Here is a 17558-nt window from a genome sequence, read left to right as displayed (position 1 = left end):
TATTAGAAGAATTGTATACAGACTAAGCAGGAAGATAATTACTTTGAGACTGATTTCTGGCCAATAAAATAGGATTTTTTTTTTTCTTCTTGGGCTATATCCAGCTGTGCTCATTGATTCTGTGTTCAGAAGGGCCACTCCTGAAGGTGCTCTGGGGACCAGGTAGTGCTCTTGCATGAAGGCATGTGCTCTGCCTGTTGAACTGCCTCTCTGGCTCTGGAATGTCAGCTTAAAGAATCTGTACCGTTTCCAAGAGGCCAGTCTCGTATGATCCAAAAGGACTAGAAAGTCAACCAATGTAATTCTGAATTTTCTACTAAACACCATTTATTTTTTTAAAGTAAAGCAGTTTCTATTAACTTCAAACTGTAGCACTGTAGCATTGTAGTCCCGCTTTTCATCAATTTGCTCAAATAGGCACCAGTAACGTCTCCATTGTGAGACTTGTTACTGTTTTCGGCATATCAAATATGCCACAGGGAGCTTGCCAGGCTCTGCCGTGCGGGTGGGATACTCTCGGTAGCTTGCTGGGCTCTCCAACTCAAAATATTTGAAATGTTATGATTTTAGCAGGTAATCAATATTTAAACATAATGAAGACATTTCACATTTTTCCACATTTTCATAAAAGAGGTATTTTATTCTTAAGACACATTTCAATAAGAACACTAAATTGTTGTCAGAGTTTATCTAGATTTAGATTTCATAAAATTCACTGTCACTGTCACTGTCATCCCGTTGCTCATCAATTTGCTGGAGTGGGCACCAGTAACGTCTCCATTGTGAGACTTGTTGTTACTGTTTTTGGCATATCTAATGTGCCACGGGTGAGCTTGCCAGGCTCTGCTGTGCGGGCGAGATACTCTTAGTAGCTTGCTGGGCTGGAGTGATAGTGCAGCAGGTAGGGCGTTGGCCTTGCATAAAATTCACAGCAAAATATGTATATCAATATATCCAAGTTGTTCCAAACATATTTTAAAAGTTTCCCAATACTGAACAGTGTATAAACTTAAATTCACAATAATTAAACAAGGCCTGGAGAAGTACAGAGGTAAAAGCATTTATAAGCAGCCGACCCTGGTTCAAGTCCTGACACTGTATATGGCTCCTCAGACACCTTCAAGGGTTACTCCTGAACACAGAATCAGAAGTCAGCCCTAGCACTGCCTGGTATGGCCCTAAAATCCCCCTCCCCAAATAAAAGTATGAAGTAATTAAATTAACTTACATACAAAATTCGGGCTGGAGCGATAGTGCAGCGGGTAGGGCATTCGCTTTGCACGCAGCCAACCTGGGTTCGATTTCTCTGCCCCTCTCAGAGAGCCTGGCAAGCTATCCAGAGTATCCTGCCCTCATGGCAGAGCCTGGCAAGCTCCCCATGTTGTATTCAATATGCCAGAAACAGTAACAACAAGTCTCACAATGGAGATGTTACTGGTGCCTGCTTGAGCAAATCGATGAGCAACGGGATGACAGTGATGACAGTGACAGTGATACAAAATTTAGGAGATAGAAGGCTAGTATAGTGGATAGGGTTCTTGCCTTGCATGCAGCCAACCCGGGTTCGATCCCTGGCTCCCTGTAGAATCCCCAGAGAATGCCAGGAGTGATTTCTGAGTGCAGAGCCTGGAGTAAATCCTGAGCAACACCAGGCGTGGCCCCCAAACCAACAGAACAGAACAAAACAAAAAAGTTAAATACAAAATATTCTTCCTCTATTTGACCAGCTAGATTTCAAGTGTCCAGTAGCTACTTAGAAGTGGTGGTTCTGAGCTAGAGGCCAGCTGCACAAAAATCTCTAGTGCAGTTCCTGAAAAGAGAGGCATCACGGCTCTGTTCCCTTTGTCCACCGGCTGGGAGGTGGTAACGCCTGAAAGAATTGGACCCACAGAGGAGAGCCATGGGTTGGGATTGACAAAGTTGCCTGTTCCATCTCAAGATGTTTATGAGAGAAAGAAATTCTCACTCTACTAAAGCCTATCACATTCACCTATACTTTTAGATCTCTGTTAGAGTAGCCTCACCTCTATCCTAACTACTAGACCCACCAGACACTTTCAGAAACCACCAGTCTTGGCGTCACCTCTAAAAAGCAACTCGTGGTTGGGGCCAGAGCAATAGCACAGCGGGTAGGGCGTTTGCCTTGCACTCGGCCGACCTGGGTTCGATCCCCGGCATCCCATATGGTCCCCCAAGCACTGCCAGGAGCAATTCCTGAGTGCAGAGCCAGGAGTAACCCCTGAGCATCGCTGGGTGTGACCCAAAAAGCAACGCGTGGTGGGGGCTGGAGAAACAGTACAGCGGGCAGGAACAGCCGACCACAGTTCAATTCCTGACACTCCATAAGGTCCCCTGATCCCGGGACACCAGGAGTGATTCCTGAGCCCAGAGCACAGGAGTAAGTCCTAGAGCACCACCGGGTATGGCAAAAATAAATAATAAAGCAAGATTGGGCCTTGCATGCATGAGGTTCTGGATTTAACCTCTGGCACCGCAAAGGGAAAACATAAAGTTTAAATAAAAAAAATAGATAATTATTGTTACTGAAATCTTCAGTGACAGTATTTATCAACTGATATTTTCCTTAGGGAAGAACATCAAGTGTTCCTCAACATCTCAGCCTGTGATGAGTGGTCAGCAAATGTTTGACTCCAGATGTGAGTAGAAGCCCTTGATAGGTTTTATTTTATTTTATTTTATTTTTCTGTTTTTATTATTGTTTTGTTTTTAATTATTATTGTTGTTTTTTTGCTTGTTTGTTTTTGAACTATACCTAGTGGTGCTCAAGGCTGACTCCTGGCTCTGTGCCAGGACCACTCTTCGTAGGCTTGGTGGACAATACGGCATGCCAGGGACTGAAGACCTACCTGCTGGATGATTGCTATGGCCCCTAAGAATGTCTCCTTTTAGACTCACCCAGCGTGCTTAAACTGAAGTGTCAGTTTGATCTCATGAAAAGTGCCCAGACATCTGCTCAGCCATTAAGCTGGATGTATCTTCCGAGGTACTTCTGGAGGAGATTCATTGTACTCCCTAGTCTGAGGAAAGAGAATCACCCTCCCTGAGGTGGGCGTACCTGGTGCCATCAGTTGAAGGTTTAGATAGAGCGAGGCTGAACCACCAACCAGTAAGAGGAAACTCCTCCTTCCTCGATCAGGAAATGGGACATCAAAGTTTTCCTGCCTTGAACTTGAACCGATACGTGGGTTCCTCTGTTCCAAATATTACACTTATATTCCCTGCTCTCTGCTGTTCCCTTCCCTTTAGCTTGTCATGGGGTATAGCTACTGCTACAGCCTCCTTCTCCCCTGCTTCCCTCCAGGTACCCCATTTGCTTAGTATCAATGCCATACTCTGACACCCAAGGCCTCACTCCAGTGCAAGAAAGCCATCTCTACCCATCACCCAAATCAGCCATTTGATTTGTACCTACACCTGAAAATCGCTAAAATTAATTTTTCTTTGTAAGAGTAACAAAAAGGAAAGAAAAAAAAAAGGGCTGGAGTGATAGCACTGCGGGTAGGGAGTTTGCCTTGCATGCGGCCGACCCGGGTTCAAATTCCAGCATTCCATATGTTCCCCTGAGCACTGCCAGGGGTGATTCCTGAGTGCATGAGCCAGGAGTGACCCCTGTGCATCGCCGGGTGTGACCCAAAAACCAAAATATATATATATATATATATATATATATATATGTATATATATATATATATATATATATGGTTCCTTCTGGGTGTCTTGTCTACCAGTAGTCAGGCTGAAACTCTGCCATCAGCAAGCTGGGGTGTAAAGCGGGTTGACTCCGCTTTACACATCAGAACAAGTGGACAGGCTATTGATTCTCTTTCTCTGGAGCACTCCAATCCAGACCCCTAACTCCCTGTGCAACCTCTCTAGGCCTCGGTTTCCTCATCTACAAAATGGGAGAGTTAATAATCTTCTACAGAATGCCAGTCAGGGTTATTATTTTGTTATCACAACAGAAGGACTGCTGAGCATTTGAACCATGCTAACATGTGCAGGGGGACACTTCAAAGTCAATGTCTCCAGCTTTAGCCGGCCACTCAGCATGCAGGCAATCATTTGACATGCCCCGGGTCACCTCCCTGCCCACCCTTCCCCTCCACAACTGAATTGCTTCAAACGCACCTTATTGCCTCTTGCCCCCACGCTAGCTCAGCCTCCTTGGATTAGACCCTGCCTTTTATTTCAGGGGGAAAATGATGACTCTCAAGGCGTGAACTTGTTAATTAATTTTGTTTCATCTACTCCTGCTTTTGATCTTGTGGCCTCTCCCTCTGTAGGGACATTCTCTCCGCATTAACTTTTCTCTGTGTTTGGGATTCCTGGCGTCCCCTGGTTTGACAGCTCCTTCTGCTGTCATCCCACACGGCGCCTGGGGCCACCTAATTGTCTCAAGCTTCTCTTTCTCCGCCCTCTTCCTACTAACACAGGGGCGGTGACAGTGCAGACTGTGTTGGGCCATGGTTCCCGGGTTCTTCGATATTTTCAACAATGAAAATATTGAGTAATAAAGATGCTCAGAGATGGAAATAGAACTGAGAGTAGAAGGGAAAGGGAAGGAAACTCTCCCTCGTGAGGAGGAACAGAGGAGAGGAGAGGACTAAATTATTAACTATGGCTGGGTTTGGGTTTTTTTTTTTACAGGAAAACTGAATTTTTGTGTTTCTGAGTGACCAGAATATTACAGAGAAAGCAGAGAACTTAAAGATAAGGGCTTTTTTGTAGAGGCCCTTTTAATTTTAAAAAAATTTTTTAGCTTTTTTTTTTTAATTTTTTTTTTAAATTTTAATTTTTTTATTAGAGAATCACTGTGATGTACAGTTACAAACTTATGAACTTTTGTGTTTGCATTTCACTCATACAGTGATTGTTTACCCATCCCTCCACCAGTTCACATTCACCTCCACCAATGATCCCAGTATCCCTCTCACCACCCCACCCCATCCCCCACCACCCCACTCTGCCTCTGCAGCAGGGCATTCCCTTTTGTTCTCTCTCCTGTTGGATGTTGTAGTTTGCAATAGAGGTATTGAGTGGCCTTCATGTTCGGTCTATAGTCTACTTTCAGTTCACATCTTCCAACCTGAATGGGTTAGAAGCCCCTTTTAAATGAAAATTGGACTCTTTTCATTCCTTATCAATTGACAAGTGACAAGGGTCATAGGCATGGTTAGGCCATTTGCCTTAGGTATTGCCCATTATCTTAGTCTCCTGGGGAGCCTAAACTCTGGGACAAAATTTTATGATGCTGGACAATTGTTAACTTCCCTATATCAGAAAGAGACCAGTAACTCACAGGAACATTAAAAATGTGTGAGGGGACAGTCAAAAATGAGACCACTCACAGCAGCTGGCAAGGGGAAACTGAGGCTTCCATTTTCACTTCTACTCTGTTGTCCTTCCTCTTCCCCCACCAGTCTTCCTCCCCAGAATGACCTGCTCTTAAATTTTGGGAGGGGGGTGCTTTTTTGGGTCATATCATACCCGGTGATACTCAAGGGTTACTCCTGGCTCTGCACTCAGAAATCATTCCTGGTGGTGCTCGAGGAATATGGGATGCCGGGGATCGAACCCGGGTCAGCCACATGCAAGGCAAGTGCCCTCTTCATTCTACTATGACTCTAGCCCCTTGAATTCATACACTGACTATGAGTCCCTACCAGAAGAGCTCTGGGAAGGGAAGGGTGGGGAAGGGGCCATGCAGGTCACACTGACCATCTTCCAGCCACAGAAAGGCCCTGCGATGAGAATGTGCCTGTACTGGCAGAAGAGCATCGAGGTGGTAGGGTTGAGTTTGAGGCTGCAGGTTGGGGCTTGAAGTCAGGACAGAAGCTGGGTTCCAGGTGCAGAGGGGCTGCCTCTTCGGTTCTGAGAGAAGTGGGGAGTCACGGAGGCATCTCGAGCAAAGCCCTGAGGCAGCCCGGCTCCTGTTAGAGACGCCTCCTCGGGCAGATAGGCCAGGACAGAAATAAGAGACCCAGCATCCAGGCAAAACAAGAGGTGATGCAGGAAGCAGGAGAGGCCACATCACTCTGGGGATGCTTAGGAACCTGAGTCAGGAGTGCGATATGGAGCAGAAGAGCAAGAGGCCTGAGTGCTTCCTCACCCACCTGCCAGATCTCCACCCCCGGGTGGCGCAGACGGGCATGTACGAGGTCCTCCACAGGGTGCCTGAGATTTGCAAAGGCACAGGCACAACAGAACAGAATTAAGAGTCAGCAGATGAGCGAAGGGAAAGGATGGAGCGAGGAATGGAGCTGACTTCCTGTCATCGCAATGGGCCAGTCTCCGCACTATGTCTAGTGGACGGTCTGAGAAATAGCCCACGTTGCAGATTCCTTTAGAAGGAAGCTAATCCCTAGAAGAAAGCGTGAACCCCGGAGACATTGGTGGAGGGAAGTTGACACTGGCGGCCGGGTTGGTGCTGGAATATTGTATGCCTGCAACTCAACTAGGAATACATTTGCAAATCAAAGTGCCTTAATTAAAAATAAAAATTAATTAGGCGGGAGAGACAGAGCAGGGGATAAGGCACTTGCTTTACATGTGGCCACCCCCAGTTTAATCCCTGGCATCACATAGAGTCAGTCCCCCAGACCAACAGGAGGGATCCCTGAGCACAGAGCTAGGAGTAGGCCTTGAACACAGCCTGGTGTGTCCCCCAAACCAAACCAGACCAAAAAATAAAAATAAAAAAGACTTAAAATTGATGATTATGTGAAGCAGGAAGGAGAGAGTGGAAATATTGTTTCTCATTAAAATCCATTTCGTAGTGTCTATCCTCTTGCTTGCTGACTTTCTCTCCTCTTTTTCTTTTCATTTTTTTTTAAATAAAGAGCATAGATTCTTTTCATTAGAAAAAATTTAAGAGGTTCTCTTCCAGACTAGTCATTCTTCAACACAAGATTTCTTATGTCCTCTAGTGTTCAACTGGTGGTTACATTTCTTTATTTGTTTGGATTTTTTAAATTCCTTTTATTGGCATTATAATGTTGATCTTGCTATAAATTTTTTAAGAGCTTCAGCAAAACTGAAATGCTTTCACTCCCCAAAGACACTGCCTGTAAATGCCATTTATAAGCTTGTTCCCTGTGATGTATTTAGGGTGACACAGCTTTGGTTTTCAGACCAAAGAAGCATTTTACATGGTTGGGGTGTTCTCTGTGTAGATCATGGTGTGCCACACGCTGAACTGATGATAGTGATTCCCTGAAAACACATGCACACACACACACACACACACACACACACACACACACAGAAAGAGAGAGCCCATGGCATTATCACCTGGATAAATAACCAAGTGAAACGCACCTAGCTTGGCTAGTTCCATGTTGCCAAAAGTTCAAACTGTGAAACAAAAGGAAGCCAAGGGACACTGGTGGTCTCAGGAATGCTAGAGCTAATTATCCAAACCACAGAATCATCAACACAGAAATCGAGAGACCCAAACTCTAGTAGCCAAATTTTATAGGTGTCTAGCAAGATGGCAGGTCAGTGCCAGGGTGGGTGGATCGGAGAGGGAATCTGGGAACACTGATGGAGGAAGTTGACCCTGATGGTGGGATGGGGGATGGGACATATTATGTCAAAAACCTAACTATGACTAACTTTGTGATTCAAGGTTTTTAATAAAATAAGATCTTTCAAAAGGAAAGAAAAGGGTGGAACAAGTGGCTTTTGCAGTTCGGCCCTAGATTCTTTTTCCCAAGTCGCTGCCCCTAGCTCCCATTTCCTGCATTTCATTCCTTCCCACCGCGCACACCCATTGGAGAGCCTTACTCCTTCCTCTGGACCGCACGCACCTTCCCGCTGAGAAGCCCATACACATTCTCTGCGCAGTGATGGCTGCACCCAGGACTAAAGCATCACCTGGTCAGGGATTGCTTTTCCTGCTATTGTCCTCGTGCTACTGCCAGCACTCCGAGCTTCGCTTCTCTCAGATCCAAACCCTTGGAAATCTTTGTGTTATCCTGGCAGAACACTTGATAAATGACAGGCTGCAAGCACTGCTTCTTTTTTTTTTTTTTCCATTGCCCCTGAAGGTAAGCACTTGTTCATTTATTCTCCCAAACTTCGTGGAGCACTTCTAGTTTTGCAGGGGTGATGCAGAGCCTTTGGAACACCATAGTGAATGAGATGACAAAGATACAATGCCAGGGGACACTTGGGCAACTAAACAAGAAATGACAATGGTGTCGTGGGTCCTTTAATAAGAAAATGCACAATGTTCTGGGAGAATATATAAATGTGAATGACTAAATGGGGAAGCAGAGGCTCTAAAGGAAGTGACATTTTAGCTGGTACTTCAATTCTGTGTGGGAGTAAGGGGAGAAGGGGGTAGTGGAGAAGCATCCCCACAGAGAGAACACAGAGTGCAGGAGTCTGGGGTGGCTGGGGAGAGCGTGGGTGTCCAAGTGACAAGTGCGATGGCACAGGAACAAGGGGGCAGGGGACAGTGGAGGACAGAGAGGTAAGCAAAGGCAACTCTTTTAAGTTGCCTTGTAAGTCAGCTTTTGGAGTTTGGATTTCATTGCAAAGCAGTCGGCAGGGAGCAATAAAAGAATGGGAACAATGGGGCTGGAGCAATAGTATAGCGGGTAGGCATTTGCCTTGCATGCAATCAACCCAGGTTCGATTCCCAGCATCCCATATGGTCCTCTGAGCACCGCCATAGGTGATTCCTGAGTGCAGAGCCATGAGTAACCCCTGTGTATTGCCAGGTGTGACACAAAAAGAAAAAAAATGGGAAGAAGTGATATTTTATTATTTTTTGCTTTTTGTGTCACACCCAGCAATGCACAGGGGTTACTCCTGACTTTGCACTGAGGAATTACTCCTGGCAGTGCTCAGGGGACCATATGGGATGCTGGGAATCGAACCCAGGTCGGCCGCATGCCAGGCAAACGCCCTACCCGCTGTGCTATTGCTCCAGCCCCAAGAAGTGACATTTTTAAGGAACACTTCTTCTCTCTCCCTTACTTTTATTTTGATTTTTGGGCCACACCTGGAGGTGTTCAGGGATCATTCCTGGCGGGTCCTGGGAACCATACCATATGGGATATCAGTGACCAAGCCCAGATTGGCCTCATGCAAGGCAAGCACCTTACCAGCTGAACTATTGCTCTGATCCCTATTTTTTTAAGGGATTTCCTATGATGATCACTTGGAAATGGTCAGGAAACATAACAAATCTGAAGATACTAAATTTTGTAAGATTTTTACAGAAGATCTACAGATGTATTTCCTGTGACATCCCTGTGCCAATTCACGCATATTAGAAGAATTAATTATAAAGCTAGATGTAGGTTGACGCATGTAGGAGACCTCGGTTCTATCCCTGGCACTGCATGGTCCTCTCCAAGCACCACTGGGTGCAACCCCTGAGCACTAATCTAGGAGTAGTACCTGGGCACCATCAGGGGTGGCCCCAAACAAAATAAATAATACCAATGAGGTATTATGATGAAAAGGTTCGTTGCAACATTAATTATAGCTGTTGTTGTGGAAATTATAGAAGAGTATAAAGATCAGCCCTTGGGTCAAGAACCAGAGATATCCACAGCCTTTTCCTACAGTCAAACCCCTACACTGCTCTCCAGATGCGGTCACTTCGCATGATACACATTTTGCAGCCGGCTTTGTTTCATCCCTGAGCCCATATCATCATTTCCTCCTGGAACCGGGTGGAAATATACCCATTGAATTCTATTTATTTTTGCTCTGTTTTCATGCCTTGGATAATCATTCTTCACCCCAAAACCCTAGCCCCAAAAGAAAGGCCCAAACGCACCTGCCCATAAACCCACGGCAACCAGATAAGCCTGTGAATGAGCACCCTGTGACCTCCTCTCTTCTAGACATCTGCTAACATCTCGGAAAGATTCATCTGTTTAGAAAGGGAAAAAATGCTTTCTTCTGAGAAATAAACAATGTATGTATCATGTGGGGGCCGACTTCCCACGCAGCAAGGCGCGGTGAATACTTTTTTCCCACGTTGCTGAGCATTTCTACCTACCCCGGGAAGCTGCGTGGGACTCGGATGCAGTGCTCTCTCTCTTGAGAGTCAGACTTACCAACCCCCTCTTGCTGTTCTTACTGACCTCAAGAGCTCTTATTTGAAGAAAGTGACTCCTCCTAGAAGTTCTTGGGCCTGACTTTGTGTATGTGTTTGTGTGTGGGGGGGAGGGATACCCATTGGCTTTAAGTGCAGCTTCAGAGCTTCCTTCCCAAAGGAGGCCTTATTCCCTGCACCTGCTGCTTCCCTTGTCCCTCTCTGTAACTCTCGAAATCTGCTTGTGCCCCCTTAAGCCCTCCAAGGGATTTTGGATCATTACCTTCCTCCCCCCCCACCCCCCCGCAACATCTCTGCCTTGGTGGTTGGTGCCTTTCTTAGAGCTACACTAACTGCATTGAATGAAAGGAGTTTTTCTCTATTTCCTTAGTTGCTGCCATTAAATCAAATTTTATTCACACCCTCTTCTGTCCTACTATGGCGGCTGAAGAGGCTGAGAGAAAACTAATGGAATGATGGTTTCAACAAGCTCATGTGGCTTCAGAGAATTGCAGACAAATGTAATACTAGATAACCTCGATTTCATTAGGCACCGAATACGGAGTGAGATGGCGCGGAGTAAGAGAATGATCGACTCTCTCTGGGGAGGGGGGAGGGGCAGCCATGGAAAGTTCCCTGGAAGGGGCATCTAAGCTAATCATTTTACCCATTAAAGTTAGATTTCTGCCCCCATCACTCTACTGAGACTTTCTCCAAAGTCACCACCAACTCTGTAATTACATCCCTTTTTTCCCGTGGTCTCTCTTCTATCTTCATGGCTTGTTCTCAAGACTTGGCAGTACCCACTGCCCCCCCCCCAAAGAATTCGTGTATTTATTCACCAAATATTTACTGAGGGTATTTGTGATGTGCCGATGAGAGGGAGGCAAGATGGTACTTGGCCATTTATGCCGATGTGTCTCCTGATTGCACACTTTTGTCTATATCTCCCCAGTCTCTTTGATGAATTCATTTATTTCATCCTCCCACACCCAGCGCTCTCGCCAATGACTTTGAGAAGTGGCTGATGCCTCACAGGCCACTACCTCTAAACCTAACTTGTCTTCTAATCTCCAAAAGTGTAGTTCCATATTTTATACAGGAAAAAAAATCATTGTGTCTGCTCTGTGACAAGCATTGGGCTAATCACTGGTCTTGGATGGATGAAACGATGTGAATTCCCTCATCTCAAGATGGTGACAGTAACACGGCAATGTAAAATTTGAGTATCTTCGGGGCCGGAGTGATAGCACAGCGGGTAGGGCGTTTGCCTTGCACGCGGCTGACCCGGGTTCGATCCCCAGCATCCCATATGGTCCCCCAAGCACTGCCAGGAGTAATTCCTGAGTGCAAGGCCAGGAGTAACCCCTGAGCATCGCTGGGTGTGGCCCAAAAAGAAAAAAAAATCTGAGTATCTTCAGAGATGCGGGGAGCACAGAACCAATCAAGTAGGTAATCTGACTGTCCGTACTGGAATCAATGATAGTGACCTGTGACGAGGTCTGTGTGATCATACTGCACAGCCCCCAGGAGGTGCCATTAAGTGGGTTTAGCAAGTAACCCTGAGAAGATCCTCTACAGCTGGGCCACACACCCACCCAACACAGCCACCTATGGGTGCTTCTGCTGGGCTCCATCTGGGCTGAGAATGTGGCAGGCTGGAACTGTGACTGTCAACCAGATGGCTTCCCTGACCTTGGCCGATGGCTCATTCTCAACTGGATCCATGACCTGGGTGTTCATTGTATTTCTCAGCTTTTCCCAGAGAGTCTTATCGGAGCAAATGCCTCCTAGGGTCCCAAGGAGACAGATCTCACCCAGAAAATTTTCATCACTTCTCAATCTAGACCCAGGGTTACCAGCAAGTGCCCTGTCTTAGGGGACCAGCAGAGTTTAGCTTCAAAATTTAGCTACCAACCAATTCCACGTGAAAATCCAGATGTCCAGCCTCTTCTGGAAAGGACGGGGAAGCAGTGGGCCCACATTCTGGCAGGGCAATAGTGAGCCAGAGGTGATTCTCGCAGCCGCTGAGGAGGGGGCATCTACTTTCCAATTCCCCAGAAGCCCAGGCCTGCCCACTGCCTCCCAGTGCCGCCTGCCTGGCCCTTGTCATCCATCATATTCCCTTCAACTTAAACCATTCTCTTCACTGAGAAATGACCTACTAATTATTTTATCGATTTGCAGAGTCCATTAATTTATTGAATTTCCTGGTGATAAGTCCTGGCAATGGAAGGGAAAGTAAAAACCCGACTGTAGAACAGATTCCAAGAGCTTTTTCTCACTGCACACAAACAACCAATTAGTCCAGAGGAAGCCTCCTTCCCACCCTCCTTCCTCTCACAAAAACCACCCAGCGATGAATACATTTTCCAAAATCACCTCTGATCTACCTTGAAATGAGCTCAGAGATCTCCCAGAGCCCATATAATTAGTTGTATCTGCAGGGCAGGGGTCCCTGGTGCGGGATCAGGTCGTTTTACATTAACTCTTTGTGACCTAAACAGACATTGATGAAAGAGAATAGCTATTTATAAGCCAGCTCCTGATAAGAGCTGCAAATCCAAGTATTAAGACAGTGATTTCCTCACAAATAATAACAGAGGGTTTTTTTTTAATTAAAAAAATTTTAAACCCCAGTGAAAGAACAGAAGAGGCACGCTAGCTCTCCTTCTGAGCACTACAAACCAGCTTTCCTCTAAGAAGGGATCTTTAGAGGCATGTTTCAAAAAATAGATGGGTGTTGCTTTTTTTATGTCTATCATTTATGATGTCCGCATGCCCCCTTTCAAGCCTCACTCCCCAGTAGTTACCAGAAGACAAAGATGGAATGTAAATCAACCTGCGGAGGCTGCAAGGGAAAGCGGGCAGGAAATATCGTAGAGGTTAAGGCACTTACCTTGACATCAAGGAATTTCCTCTGCACAGAGAGGACCAGGATGAGAGGGAACGAAGACTGCCCTTTGTCGGGAGGTGATACATTGGGGAGTGTCAGCCTCGTAGAATCTCTCCAAACTCCATGCCCTCTAAAGCAGAGGTGGGTGCATTTTAACACTGGTATCCCTTCTTGGAAGCTTCTAGAAGCCTCCACAGAGCCTACAGGATGGGCTTTCTTGGACTGCGACCAATCTAGTAGACTCAACCCCAATGCGGGCATCTTCCCACACGGTCAGGTCAACAAGGCTAACTAGGAGCCGATTTCACCATCTGTCCTCCACACACCAGGACAAGCCCCCTACGTGGGGACGTTCTCCTCCCCACTGTTCACCGGGGACATGTTCCAAGCCCTGCAATACCAGATCCTATGTAGGCTGGCAGACATTCCAGAGATGCCAGGGGAGGTGTCCTTCAGGTTCTGGTGTGGGAGTTAATGCAAAGGCAGTTACAAAATCAAGGTTTCAAGCAAGGAAACACATTTACTGCCAGCGAAAGTACATAATAAAGGGGTCGCTACGGGAGCTAAGGGAGCTGGGCTCTGCTGGACCCGTGAGTTTTGTCATTTTAAGGAGGTGGCTTTTCAGGCGGGTTTTTTCTTTGATTGACAGAGTGTTGCAGAACTTCCGGTCCTGCCCTTGGTAAGTCACCGACATTGCTCAGTGAGTTCCCTTTACCTTACACCAATGCTCCAGGTCTAGCGCCCCCAGAGGAGGGTAATATAGAGGTCGCCTGCACCTAAAAGGGTTTCTGCAGGCATGTGCAAGGTCATTGCCCTGTTCTGCAGATTTCCCCAGTTTTAAGCGGTCCCCACAATGTTTCCAGAAGGCTTATCCAAGAAGCAGAATGGGCCTTGCAGTGGTGGGAGGTGGGGGGGAAGGGGAGAGTAGGAGGAGGGAATTAATCAAGGATCTGACCTGTAGCTTTGCATCAAAGCCACAGAGTAGGTGGGGAGAAGCCTTGTAGGAACTGTTGTCCCTGATTTTCACGGTTTACAAAACAGAAGCAGAAACCATCATGCCCTCAACAGTGAGCACAGTCCCAGGGAAATAACAGAACCACCTCGCAGGTCCTGGTGGGTCTTACTCTTTAAAAAAATTTTTTTTCTTTATATTAAAGGACTATGGTTTATAAAGTTGTTGATAGCTAATATTTCAACACCAATCCCTCCTGGTGGGTCTTTCTTTCTTTCTTTCTTTCTTTCTTTCTTTCTTCCTTTCTTTCTTTCTTTTTTTGGCTTTTTGGGTCACACCCGACAATGCACAGTGGTCACTCCTGGCTCTGCACTCAGGAATTACCCCTGGTGGTGCTCAGGGGACCATATGGGATGCTGGGAATCGAACCCGGGTCAGCCGAGTACAAGACAAACGCCCTACGGACTGTGCTATCACTCCAGCCACCACCCCCCCCCCGTGGGTTTTTCTTAACCTCCTCCTCCTTCCTGGGGTGACACCCTCTACCCCCAGCCCTGAGCTTCTCTGCTTGGAGCTGCTTTCCCAAAGTTGAGTATCACTGTGGCCTTTACCCTCTGCTCAACCATCCTTAAAAATAGCCCTTGGTCTTCAGAGAGGGCAGACCCTTTGCCATGACCCAGACCCAGTCTTCTAATCTCCTCTGGTACTGCCCCCTTCCTGTTCACACTCCAAGACCAGGATGCTCACTTGTTTCCGGTTTCCTACCATCATAACACCTCGGCTTGTGCTCAGTCTCTGCCCCGCGGACTCTTCCATCAACACCCATCTTGGTTACTTAATGCCATTCATCCCTCCTTCTTGGTCTGCTTGCATTATATTCACCTGCAAAACTATGAATATTGGAGTAACCCTGTAGATTATAAATCCCCTGAGTGAAAACTTCCTTTTCTTTTTCATTGAAGCCCCAACACTGAAAACAGGGGATTTGAATGTATGGGTGGTGGGGGGGTGGCTGGCAGCTGCACCCTGCAGTGCTTGGGGGAAACTTGAGGCTCTGTGCTTGGGATTCTAACCCCAGGGCTCCTGCATGCAGAGCAGACACGCCAGCCCTTTGAGCTATCAGCTTCCACTATTGAAGGTATCTTTGAAGTAGCTTAAAGTTGAGGATGAAGGGTGAATTGAAAAAAAAAAAAATCTCAAAACTTCCTAGCCAGTTCAACTCTCCAAAATACTGTTTTGGTGTGGATAAAGGCTGATGTCTCCCACATACATTTTGTTGATCCTTTTCTTAAAAGTGGTAGAATTAGTCAAAGTTCAGCACCAGCAAAATCATTAATGAAATTCCACATTCACAACAAGGAGTGCCCGAAAATTGCAGTTCTGTCATTGCCTTTTTATGTTCTAACATAGATTTAAGAATTTCTTTTACAATCATAAGGGAAGTGCTAATAGAATAACAATCAAAATCACAGTGCCTGCCTTTCAAATTTCCATAAAAGGTAACAGAAATCAAAATAAAAGAAAAAAAATGAAACAAAAGTAAAAGAAACTTTAAACACAGGATGGCAAAACCCAAGAAGGATCACGTTTGGGAAATGACTGCTGCAATTATTTTTAAATAGTTTCTGAGGACTCACACTGGGGTGGGGGTGGGGGTGGAGCTGGCCGTGGCTTGTCAGGAAACAATGAGCATCTGATGATGAAATGGCCAATCACGTATGAGGGTTTCAGTGACAGGGGAACAATCAAGGATGGCAGGTTCTAAGCCTGATGATCAGAAAAATAAGACTTAAAAAACTTGACTGTCAGGGCTGGAGCAATAGTACAGTGGGTAGGGTGTTTGCCTTGCATGCAGCTGACCTGGGTTCGATTCCCAGCATCCCATATGGTTCTCTGAGCAAAGCCAGGAATAATTCCTGAGTGCAAAGCCAGGAGTTACCCCTGTGCATCGCCGGATGTGACCCAAAAAGCAAACAACAACACCACCAACAACAACTTGACTGTCCAGCTGTGGACGTAATATTTAAGGTGGCTGAGATGTTGGTGGATCCGTGAAACGGGCAGCTTTGATATATGGTCTCGGCAATAACGTTTCCACTGCAAAGAGTCCAGTCTGCTGAGATTTTCACTGATTAGATACCTGAAGGATTTTTCAGCTTAGGATTTTATGAAGACCATAGAGAAAGATTTATTTAGCATTCTATTACCCCTACCCATGATGGTATAGACATTTCACTCCAAACGGAGGAATAATGAGAAACAACAAAGTATGAATGATTGATATCTGGCTTTCATTTCTCTAAAGAAAATAGTAAGGACTATGATGGCGTAACCAGACCACAGGCTTATTTTCAATTCTGATTCTACATCTCATCAGTTACTGTACCTCAGTTTCTTCAATATTACCCACACGCCGTTCAGTTATAACGACTGAGCCCTATCAAAGGTACTGGAGCTCAACAAATATTACCTATAGTTGTTACCACGAAGGTTCCTCTCAAGATTCTTGCCCAGTATTAACCTTAATGTTAAATTTAAGGCAGGTGCCCAGTTTCGTTTTTAATGCCAGATCTTCATTCTATTTACAGCATTTTCTTATGGATTAAAATTGCTTTCATTTATCATCGGTTTAAAATGCTATATAGGGGCTGGAGCAATAGCAAAGCGGGTAGGGCGTTTGCCTTGCACACGGCCAACCCGGGTTCTAATCCCAGCATCCCATATGGTCCCCTGAGCACTGCCAGGGGTAATTCCTGAGTGAAGAGCCAGGAGTAACCCCTGTGCTTCGCTGGGTGTGACCCAAAAACCAAAAAAAAAAAAATTTAAAAAAAGTTTAAAATTCTATATAAACAGCACATTGTAAGAATTTGTTTCTATGTTCCATACTCAAAGTGCTGATTAAGTACTGAGACTTTATTAATGATATTTTAAGAAGGCTCTCTCTCTTTCGGGAGACTTCGGGAAGTTCCGACAAATGCTACATGTTCTTGATTTTAAATACATTGATCAAACGAAATCCCTATGAAGACACCAATGGAATTTTTCGAGGAAATAAAAACCATTCTAAACATTTATCTGAACCCCAGAAAGACCCCAAATAGCAAAAGAAATTCTGAGAGAAAAGAAGAAAAATGGACGCATCAAACCCCATGACTTGTAACTATATTCCAAATCAATAGTAATTAAAACAGAGTTTGGTATTGGAGAAATAAACAGTCAAACAGACCAATGGAGTAGACTAAAGAGCCTGGAAAATAAACCCATACATATATGGACATAAAAATCTATGACAAAGGAGCCAAGACCATACAATAGAGAAAGGAACACCTTTTAACAAATGGAAGTGGAAAAACTGGGCAGCCATAAATAAATAAATAAATAAATAAATAAATAAATAAAAGGCTGGGGGAGGGAGGGGAAAAAGAGGGAGGAGAGGAAGGGGATCACTCACCACATACACATAAATTAATTCAAATGTTTCCATTTTTGAATATTACATCCAAAACCATACAAAGCATAGTAGAAAACATGTGATACACACCAGACCATTAATATGTGGCATGTAATTGGAAACTCAGCTTCACTGATAAGGAACACAAAAAGCAAGAATAAACAAATAGGGCTACATCAAA

The sequence above is a fragment of the Sorex araneus genome, chromosome 4, assembly GCF_027595985.1.
Source record: "Sorex araneus isolate mSorAra2 chromosome 4, mSorAra2.pri, whole genome shotgun sequence".
Lineage (NCBI taxonomy): Eukaryota > Metazoa > Chordata > Mammalia > Eulipotyphla > Soricidae > Sorex > Sorex araneus.
The sequence above is the reverse complement of the archived record's forward strand: the minus strand, read 5'-3'. Positions refer to the sequence as shown.